Source organism: Ursus americanus, chromosome X, assembly GCF_024610735.1.
Source record: "Ursus americanus isolate L20-20 chromosome X, mUrsAme1.1.p, whole genome shotgun sequence".
Classification (NCBI taxonomy): Eukaryota; Metazoa; Chordata; class Mammalia; order Carnivora; family Ursidae; genus Ursus; species Ursus americanus.
This window is the reverse complement of record NC_142164.1, coordinates 85,697,225-85,707,048: the sequence shown is the minus strand read 5'-3', so window position 1 is coordinate 85,707,048 and position 9,824 is coordinate 85,697,225.

Genomic DNA, 9,824 nt, shown 5'->3' with positions numbered 1-9,824 from the left:
TTCTGACGGAAACAGTCTATGTTCATAAAATCTGAGTGAGTGGCTGGTTCGTATCCTTGTTTTTTTAATCCCCTTATCCTTTTTTAATCACAGTTGAAGTGATACATGCATGAACTTTGCAAGGCGTAAGAAAATATCATTTACTTGACATGATTTGGGGAGAGAAAAACTGAAATATATGAAACATCATTCAACCACATTATTTAGAAAGAAAAAAAAGTCAGAGACACTAATTGCCCATGATGGCTATTTATACAATGCACCGCTAGAGTGAAGGGATACTGGCTGCTCTTGAAATAGGCAGTTTAAATTTGATCCAGAAGGCAACCAGTGGAGCCAGTAAAGACACATAATCTGGGAGGTGACATGTTTTCTCTGTTAAAGTTCAGCTCTTGAGAGGGTAAAGACACAGGCCCCAAGTCTCGTTAGAAACCTCAAGCGAGACTGTGAAGTGGGAAAACCTTGTTCCCTTTCCTATGTCATTCTCCTGCTTCATTTCCTTCTCTCAGATGCCCACCGTCCGGAGGATGACCCCTAAGAGTCCCAGAAGCACCTGGGCCGTAACTCCTGCATCACAACGTTCCTCTCTTTCCTCCACATCAACCAAAATGTATTTGTTTTCTGTCTTAATCCTCAAAGGTTGGCTCTGTGATTAATTAGCTATCTTCTATAATCTAATAAACAAATTGCCGTAACGCGTCACGGACTAATGGCGGTACAAGGAGAACCCATCCACTTCCCATTTCCATCTGGGTATCACATAGGAAGGTCCTATTTTTCCTCAATGGATTAGTGCGGGCCCTAAAACTGAATCAATAAATGCACCAAAATAAAAACACCTCGGGGTCTTCAGGACCCTTAGCAGTTCCCCAAAATGTTGCGACAGGGATGAGTAGTTTTAGTTGCCAAATCATTTTGTTCGTGGTGTTGAAATGAGAAGATCCCTATCAGACAGAGAAAGGAGAAAGGTCTACGTTCACACCCTTTCAAATATACGGGCTTGCTTGAAATTCTCAAAAATAAAAAGAAATCTAAAGGAGTCACCTTGGAATTTTAAGTTCTAAAATAAAAATAGATGTTTATCTTTCCCTGATGGAATGTAAGCTCTAGTTTCTACTTCTCGTGTCATTCCTTTAGGGAATATGCCTGAAATGCCACTGGTCTGGCTAAGCCTTAAGGTATCTTTGTTTTCACCCACTGCCAGGCAATATTAATTGTCATCAGCGTAAAAGATGGCCAAAACAGCCACACAAAACACACGAACTGATTTGTGCCAATGGATGGAAGGCTCACCCCTAGGTTCTCCCAAAAAAAAAAAAAAAAAAAGCCTATACCCACCCCCAAGTGACCTTCACACCAAGAACCATTCCTTCACTCCCAGTGAAGATGTGTGGCTAACATTGTCACGTAGGATAACTCTGGGGAAGGTAACGGAAACTAAGTTGAATTAGTAATACCTGCAATGTACCAGGCAGTGTACTAAGATGCTTTCCTAGACTCTTGTCTCCATTACTTGTCGCAAACAACTGTGTGCTGGGTATTAGATGTCTCCAGTTCTCAAAAAGCACCCTCAAAAAAGAGGGGCGCTTGGGTGGCTCATTCGGTTAAGCGTCTGCCTTCGGCTCAGGTCATGATCTCAGGGTCCTGGGATCGAGCCCCGCATCGGGCTCCCCGCTCAGTGGAGAGTCTGCTTCTCCCTCTCCCTCCACCACTCCCCCCTGCTCATGTTCTCTGTCTCTCTCAAATAAATAAATAAAATCTTTAAAGAAAGAAACCTCAAAAAAGAATAAATTACTTGCCACCTAAATTAGTAAGTGGTTGAACCAAAACTGGCTCCAAGACCCATGCTATTTCCTCTAAGTTAGTGGCTGCTCAGACTAGCAGCACTACCATCACCTGAGACCTAGTTAGAAATGCACATTCTCGGGCCTTGCTCCAGCTCTATGGGATGAGAAACTCAGGCAATTTCAGAAGCTCAGACATTAGTGTCTTAATAAGCCTTCCAGGTCCCACTGATGTCTCTTAGTGTTGGAGAATCCCCATCCCAGACCACAAATCCACCATGACTATATCCAGGGACGGGCTCGCCACAGCCTGGCCTCTTCCATGGGCCCAGATCCAAGCTCACTCCTCTGTTAACTGCTCTATTCACAAACCATCTCTTCCCCTTCTCCGTCTCAATAGCCAGCACTGTCTATACCATCCTTCTGTCAATGTCTTACTTACGTCTTAGGCCAACTCTCCCACGGGGGCCTGAAACTCTTAGATCGTTGCAGTGATTTAATTTTTCACATTTGTCTTCCGTTTAACAGTGCCTGACCACAGTGGCTTGCATAAAGCAACAAGCTCCATAACCATTCGTTTCTGTGATGAACGAGAATAGCAGAAGCAATGACGATTGCTTTGTACGCCGCAAGAATATCGGGATATTCTCAGTCTGGAGCGCGCCTAGTAAATGAAATGCTGACAAATGAGAATGTGTCCTCCCTGGGGCCAGGGCTTCTCAAACTCCACTGTGTACACAAACCAGCTGAGGATCTTGTTAAAATGCTAATTCTACTGAGGATGCTAAATTCCTATAAGCTCCCAGGTGATGGTCCACGCTGCGCGTCCACACACCGCACTTTGAGTAGCGCGGTTAGGGTGCCCATGATCTTGAAGGGTCTGAACGCTATGGCACAGGAAGAACAGTTGAGGTCGGGACCTACGTGGCTGGTTTGGGGTGTCTGGAGGTGAGGGTAGCATGTGCACCCTTAGCTGGCCCAAGGGCAGTGAGGGGAAGCTATAATCCATGTCGCAGATCTCAACGGCAGCTCCAGGGCAAGGAGCTTCCAAACCATCAGAATCATCTCTGCGGTAAATGGGCAGGTACAGAATAGCTGCACACGTCCCACCTCCCGCAGCCCCGCAAGTGCTGCTGCGGATGAAGGACCGCGGGGCAAAGATACCGCCGGAGGGGATCCTGAACGGGACAAGCTGGACGAGGCCGTTCCAGGGCCCATCCAGCCAGGCTGAAGTACAGCCTTTCCTTCCCCAACTCTGCGCACATCTCGTTCTTTCTAACAATGCTGTCCGTGTTCCGAACATAGGTAAGACATACATTATGAAGAAAATACGAATTTCTAAAAGTGCAGAGGAAAAGTGAAAGTCGATGAATTCTTGATGTAAAATTTTGAACACTGATTCTTTTCCCTTTAGTATTTATATCTTAAGTAACTTCCTCCAATCATTAAAATATGCTTCATAATGCTTCTTGGGGCGCCTGGGCGGCTCAGTCGGGGAAGCGGCTGCCTTTGGCTCAGGTCATGATCTCTGGGTCCTGGGATGGAGGCCCTGCTCAGCGGGGAGCCTGCTTCTCCCTCTCCTCCCTGCTTCTGCTCTCTCTCACTACCTCTGTCTTTCTCTCTCTCCAATAAAGAAATAAAATCTTTAAAAAAAATAATAATGCCTCTTAATAGCTGCATCATATTGTTTCCGTGTACGTACTGAAAGGATTTAATCAACCCCTAACTGTGGGCCATTCCTGCTATTCCCATATCTTCCCTATTTTGCATAATGTTACAAAGATTTACTTAGTGAATAAATCTTGGTCTGCACCTCTGATGATTTCCTAAAAATGCCTTACTAGAGTATGGATACTTTAAGGCTCTAAATAGATATTCCCCAATTGCTTTTCAGAAAAGCCGCACCACCAGAAATGAAAGCACAGATTCCCTATTTTCCTCAGCAATGGGCCAATTACCACTTTTTAAAATTTATCATATTGATTTCATAGAAATAGAACCTTATTATAGTACTTTATTTATATTTCTTTGATTACATTCAAGGTTAAATATAATTTTAGATTTGTCAACCATTTTAATTTCTCTGTTTCATGACTGAGTTCTTCACTTATGTTCCATTAGTTCTGGAATATTCCTCATCATATTGAAGATAAAGCTGATAAGCCATTATGTGTTGTATCTGTTTAAAATATTTCCTGTCTAATTTTATGTTTTCGATGTTCCAGAGTTTTAATTTCATTATCAAATCTATTAATCTTTTCCTGTTGCCTTCAACTTTTCTTATTTTTGGAAAGTTCTCCATTCAGAGTATACTTGGTAAATGTTCAATTTTTATGGTTTGGATTTCGACAGTGAACTTTAATCCACTTCTAATTAATGTTCAGGTGAGCTATTCGGGTTTCTTCTCTGAAGAGCTGTTTTTCTCTTCAATGTACTGAATACAATGGAATGTGACTCAGCCTTAAAAAAGGAAAAAAGTCTTGTCACATGCTACAACATGGATGAACCTTGAGGACATTATGTTAGTGAAAAAGCCAGTCACAGAAAGACACATTACATGATTGCACTTATCTGAGAAATCTAAAGTAGTCAAACTCATAGAACCAGAAAGTAGAATATAGTTACCAGGGGCTGAGGGGAGAAGGAAAGGGGGACATGTGGCTCAGATGGAGCTCCAATTTTGCAAGATGAGAAAGTTCTAGAGACCTGTTCAACGACAATATGCATACAGTCAACACTATTGTACTGAACAGTTAAAAATGATTAAGATGGTAAATTTTTATGTTACATGTTTTTTTTATCACAACCAAAACAAACAACAACAATAAAAACGCATGGTCCTTCCATGATGGAAGAAAAGAAAACAAGATCAAATTTCTTGGAAAATTATTTATTTTCAGCAAAAAGGAATTGTGGCACTCTGACTCGTCCAAGTTCAACAGATTATAAATATGTTTCCACTTATCACTGTATTTTATAAAGACTTTTAAAGTGCAATTATTGTTCTGTAAGTAACAACCTTTATTTGAAAGTCCAGAGCAAGAAATAAAAATTCAAAGGATTTTGCTGAATGACAAAAACGTCTATATAAATTAGTAGCCAACTAATGTTTCATGTAAGAATTCCAGAATAAATTGTCTTTTTAAAAGAAAAATAAAAGAATTACCTTATCCTATCTGGTAATACTACTTCTCATTTCTGTCCCATATTTCATCTTTGCTATAGAGTTCCCCAAATAATATCGAATAATAGTAGCGACAATGGTCATCCTTGCTTCGTTTAAGATTTAACACGAATACTTTTCATTTTTCACCGTGAAGAAAGATGGTTAACTATTCATTTGAGATGGATTTCTCTACCCTGCTAAGAAAGTATTCATATACGTTGCTGACTTTTGAAGTACTGTCATTAAAAATGAGTGGAGTTTATCTAGTGTATTGATAGCACTCCATGTGCAGATCACACGCTTACGTGCTGAAGAGTGGATTGGGTCCAAAATCCGTATGTTGAAGCCCTAACTCTCAAGTTGACTATATTCAGAGATAAGGCCATGAGGAGGTAATTAAGGTTAAGTGGGGTCATGAGGGTGGGACCCAATCTGCTAGGATTAGTGTCCTTTTAAGAAGAGACACCAGAGAGCACACTCTCTGTATCTCTCTCCCCACCATGTGTGGACGCAGTGAGAAGATGGCCTTCTGGAAGCCTGAAAGCCAGCCCTCACCAGAAACTGACCCTGCTGTATCTTGATCTGGGACTTCCAGCCTCCAGAACTGTGAGAAAACATATTCCTGCTGCTTCCGCCACCCAGTCTGCGGTATTTCTTTACGGCATCTCAAGCCGACAAAGCCATCTAAAGATACACTATGCTAGGTGACTTCTAAAAAGCTACTGTTTTTTATTGCTGCGATGTAGCCTACTTGATTAGAACAGGTTATTCTTTGACTATACTGTCGGATTTGGGTTCGTGATTATTTACTTGAGATATTTTCCTGTGTATTTCTATATGATACTGAATACCGCGTTCCCGTTCACACAATTTTTTTTTACCAATTACGGAATGAATGTTATGCAATTTTTCCAAACAAAATGAAAGCCGGGTGCCATCTTTTGTGCTGTGGTTCAAGGGCACACACTCTAGAACCAGATTGCCTAGGCCTGAATCCAGTTAACCTCCCTGTGCCTTACTTTCCTCACTTGCATAATACGATAAAAATAGTAACTACCTGAACTAATATACGTCAGAGGCTTGAGAACAATGTCTGCCTGATACAGAATACCTAAGGGACTAAGTTTTGCTTTTTCTTTTCTCTCTCTCTCTTTTTTTAAAGATTTTATTTATTTATTTGACAGAGAGAGAGACAGCCAGTGAGAGAGGGAACACAGGCAGGGGGAGTGGGAGAGGAAGAAGCAGGCTCCCAGCGGAGGAGCCGATGCGGGGCTCGATCCCATAACGCCGGGATCACGCCCTGAGCCGAAGGCAGACGCTTAACCGCTGTGCCACCCAGGCGCCCCCCTCTCTCTTTTTAAGATTTTATTGATTTATTTGTCAGAGAGAGAGACAGAACACAAGCAGGGGGAGCAGCAGGCAGAGGGAGAAGCAGGCTCCCCACTGAGCAAGGAGCCTGATGCAGGACCCGATCCCAGGACCCTGGAATCATGACCTGAGCTGAAGGCAGATGCTTCACGGACTGAGCCACCCAGGTGCCCCTCTTTTCTCTTTTTTAAATCTCTGGTTATGAGACTTTTAAAATAGTTAAAAATTATCTTTCTTAAAAATTTGAAAGAACTCACAGATAAAACTTCTGTCTCCATTTGCTTATATTATTTAATATTAACCCAACTTCTGTTTTCTTCCTTAAATATGCGACTACCCAATTTCTCCCTTTTTAAAAAAGATTTTTCCAATTTCTTAGCATATACTCGTACATAATATTCTCCTATAATTTTATAAAGCTCTCCCTTTCATTGTATGTTAATATTGTAATTATAATATACGTAATTTTCACATATTGTAATTTTTTTAGGACTGACTTGTGGATTTTATTACAAAATTTTATTGACGGCTGTTTCTGATTTATTTCTGATTTTAAATTCATGGTTTTCTTCCTCCAGGTTTTGATAGCTTTTGGTCTTTAATTTGTTTCTACGAATACTTATTTTGTTCATTTACACAGACTTCTTTATAAATCTAAGGCTATGAATTTACTTGGTCTTTGCCCCAGCCCCAACACAGAGCTCCTAAATTCGTTGCAACTTCCTGAATGATAGGAGCATCTTTTATTCTAATGAGGCAATTCTCAGCAGGTCCCTAGATAGCTTCAGGAAGGGGGCTGGTTACCAGAAACATGGAGCCTTGATTAGAAACCTAGAACTTTCTGGGCGCCTGGGTGGCTCAGTCGTTAAGCGTCTGCCTTCGGCTCAGGTCATGATCCCAGGGTCCTGGGATCCAGCCCTGCATCGGGCTCCCTGCTCCACGGGAAGCCTGCTTCTTCCTCTCCCACTCCTCCTGCTTGTGTTCCCTCTCTTGCTGTGTCTCTCTCTGTCAAATAAACAAAAATCTTTAAAAAAAAAAAAAGAATAAAAAAGAAACCTTGAACTTTCAGCTACATCCCCCAAACTCCTGAAGGTGGAGGGAGGGAGCCAGAGGTTGAGTTAAAAATTGATTCTGCCTATGAGATGAAACCTCCAGAAAAACCCCTAAATGACAGGTTTCAGAGAGCTTTCATATTGGTGAACACACTCATGTAACAAGAAGCTGGTGCATCCCAACTCTATGGAGACAGAAACTCGTGTGCACGGGACCTCCCCCTATGTACCTCTTTATCTGGCTGTTCATTTGTAGACTTCTTAATATCCTTTATAATAAACTGGAAACTGTAAGTAAAGTGTGTTCCTGAGTTCAGTGAGCCCTTGGAGAAAATTCTTAAACCTGAGAAGGGGATCATGGGAAGCGCCGATTTATAGCTGGTTGGTTAGAAGTATAGGAGGTCCAGGACTTGTGATTGGCACTGGAAGTAGGGGCAGTCTTGGGGGACAGAGCCCTTAACTTGTGGGGTCTATGCTGACTCTGGGTAGTAGTTAGGTGTCAGAATTGAATTGAATTGTGAACACACTGGTTGTGTCCAGAGGTTCAGAGAACTGGTTTGTTGGTATTGGAAAACACTAAAGATCTCTAAAAACAACTTTGTTCATATTCTGTAAGTTTCATAATTTTTTTTTACAGCTGAATCGAGTATAATTGCTAGACAACAGCAGCATTAATTTACTTTCTTTCGCTATAGGTAAATTTGTATCCTTTAGAATTTTGTGTAAATGGGATCATATAGGATATATGCTTTTATATCTGGCTTTTTTCCTTCTGCATAATTTATATTGAGATTCATCCATGTTGAGACATTGTATCAACAGTTCATTCCTTTAAAGATAAATATGTGAGATGGTGGACGTGCTAATGAACTGGACGAGGGGAGTCCTTTCACAATGTGTGCAAATACCGCAACACCATGATGTACGTTTTAAATACCTTACAATTCAGGGGCGCCTGGGTGGTTCAGTCGGTTGAGGGACCACCTCTTGGTTTCAGCTCAGGCCGTGATCTCAGGGTCATGGGATCAAGGCCCATGGTGGGTTGAAGTCAAAGCTTTTTTTGATTTAGATTTTTTTGGGTTGTTTGTTGTTTCTTTTTCTTTTTGTTGCATACGAATGTTCAATTGCTTCACCACCATTTGCTGAGAGGCTATCCTTCCTGCACTTAATTGCTTTAGAAACTCCATCCAAAGATCAGTTGGTTACAATTGTATGGGTCTATTTTGGGGTTCTCTATTCTCTTCATTTGTGTCTATCCTTCCACCAATGCCAACATTCTTGATGACTGTAGCTATGTACTAAATGTTTAAATCAGAAAGACTCTTCCCACTTTGCTTTTTTTTCAAAATTGTTACAGCTATTCTAGTTCCTTCCCATTTCCATATAAACTTTAGAATAATCTTGTCTATAGCTACAAAAATTCTTGCTGAAATTTTGATAGAAATTGCATTAAATCTGAATATCAATTTGGGAGAATTCACGCCTTTCCTATATTGAGTTTTCTCATCCATGGTTAAGTGATAGATTTTTATTGAGATGAAATTCACATAATATTCATAATTTTAAAGTGCAAAATTCAGTGGCATTTAGCACACTCACACTGTTGCACAACCACCACCTCTACCTAGTTCCAGAACATTTTCATCACCCCAGAAGAAAACCCTGTATCCATTAAGCAACTACTCCTCACGCCCCCCGCCCCTCCCTCCAGCCTACTCTGCTTTCTGCCTCTATATTACCTATTCCAGCTATTTCATATAAATGACATCATACAACATGTGACCTTTTGTCTTTGCCTTCTGTCACTTAGCATGTTTTTGAGGCTCGGCCACATTGTTGCAGGTACCAGGACTTCATTCCTTTTTATGGCCAAATACTATTCTACTCTATGTTTATACTACAAATTGTTTATCCATTCATCTGTTAATGGATATTTGGGTGGTTTTCATTTTTTTGGCTATTGTGAATAATGCTGCTATAAACGTTTGTGTTTGAGTACTTGTTCTGTTTTCATCTTTAAAAGATATTTTCAGTGGGTATAGAATTCTACATGGTCAGTTTTACCATTTCAGTACTTTAAAGATATTGGTCCACTGGGGCGCCTGGGTAGTGCAGTCGTTAAGCGTCTGCCTTCGGCTCAGGGCGTGATCCCGGCGTTCCGGGATCGAAACCCACGTCAGGCTCCTCCGCTGGGAGCCTGCTTCTTCCTCTCCCACTCCCCCTGCTTGTGTTCCCTCTCTCACTGGCTGTCTCTCTGTCACATAAATAAAAATAAAAATTAAAAATTAAAAAAAAGAAAGATATTGGTCCATTATGTTCTTGCTTGCATTGTTTCTGACGACAAATCTGTGGAAATCCTCATTGTTCCTCTGTGCAAAATGTGACATTTTTCTGTGGCTTCTTTTACGATTTTCACTCTACATCTGGTTTTGAGACGTCTACAGTGTTCCTTGG